The sequence below is a fragment of the Muntiacus reevesi genome, chromosome 3 (assembly GCF_963930625.1).
Source record: "Muntiacus reevesi chromosome 3, mMunRee1.1, whole genome shotgun sequence".
NCBI classification, from domain to species: Eukaryota; Metazoa; Chordata; class Mammalia; order Artiodactyla; family Cervidae; genus Muntiacus; species Muntiacus reevesi.
This window is the reverse complement of record NC_089251.1, coordinates 149,742,253-149,743,659: the sequence shown is the minus strand read 5'-3', so window position 1 is coordinate 149,743,659 and position 1,407 is coordinate 149,742,253. Positions and strand designations below refer to the sequence as shown.

The window sequence follows — 1,407 nt, the reverse complement described above, 5'->3', positions numbered from 1 at the left end:
GGAAGGACATTTTCAATTCTGTTTAGAGCAGCTGGCCTTCAACTAGTTGGCACTTAGTAAATATTTGTCAAGTGAATGAATGAGTAAGTGAATACCTCATGACTTAACTTATAAATACTTCTTTTACACCCTTGAGAATACATTTCTCAAATCTCCTTTCACAAACTTAAAAGCCAAATAGGTCATTTGCTCAAGTTTATTCAATACAATGAAAATGTAGAAATGCCCACGAGAAAATGAAATGTGTTATACTACAAATCTCATCAGTTATGTATGTAAGGCAGAATTGTGTCACTATCTCCAAAGACTTGAAGTTTGAGAAGTGAAATGTGTTTCTATCCACTGCGTGACACCAGTCCTTTCTAAAATGATTCGAAAATTTGAACAGTAGACCTACAATTTCAGGTCTTCAACTGAACCCAGGCCAGTCCCCTAGTCCTCTCACACCTTCTGCTGTACCTGACATCAATCCAATCAAATATTTTCCCCAGCCACTTGGGCTGCTGAGCAACGCTAGAGAATACCTGCAGTTTCATGGGACTATCAGGCAATCCTGAAGGGCCCCATTCTTTCTCAAGAGTGTTTTACAAAGTCTTCTCCTCAAGCCACCTACCAACATCCATCTCCTCCAATTTTAGCACGACAAAACGGGTTTCCTCTGTCGTGATAATACAGAACACTACGATGAGGGCCCAGTGTGCAATGGTTGCAAACAGCAGCCTCCTCAGTAGTGTATACAACCTGTTCCTGCATAGGGTGTCCTAAGGGACCTTGGTGACAACTCTTTCTAGTGGGCATTCATGACCGGCCCGCTGTCCCCAGTCTAGGCTCCAGACAGGTACGCGCTGTGACTTTGGAAAGCCCCAGGGCACAGTGGCCAGGGCCCATATTGGCTAAGTCATAATGTCCATTCGCACCAAGCTGCAGAACAAGGAGCGAGGGATTGAAGCCCTCCGCAGGGCCAAGTTCAAGTTCCCTGGCCGCCAAAAGATCCACATCTCCAAGAAGTGGGGATTTACTAAGTTTAATGCGGATGAATTTGAAAACATGGTGGCAGAAAAGTGGGTCATCCCTGATGGCTGTGGGGTCAAATACATCCCTAATCACGGTCCCTTGGACAAATGGTGGGTGCTGAACTCATGAGAGCATCCGTGCTGTCCCCTCCTTAATCATGCTCACCAATAAATCCTATTTCCTGTCAAAAAATAAATCAACTATAGCAATATCAAAGCTGTTACTTTTATTAAACACTATGCTTAGGCCTTTTACCTTATAGGCATTATCTCAGTTAATTTTCCCAAAGATCACCACTTATTGAAGCAGATACAATTATTATCCCCTTTCTGCAAATTAGGAAACTGAACTTGGGAAACGGAAGCATAGAGGGGTCAAATAACCTGCCCAAGG

General features: G+C 43.4%; 1 pseudogene; it reads left to right on the top strand.

Annotated features, from left to right (window-relative positions):
* The first annotated feature begins 669 nt into the window (after window positions 1-669).
* On the top strand, window positions 670-783 carry LOC136165790 (small nucleolar RNA SNORA70; annotated as a pseudogene).
* The last annotated feature ends 624 nt before the right edge of the window (window positions 784-1,407 follow it).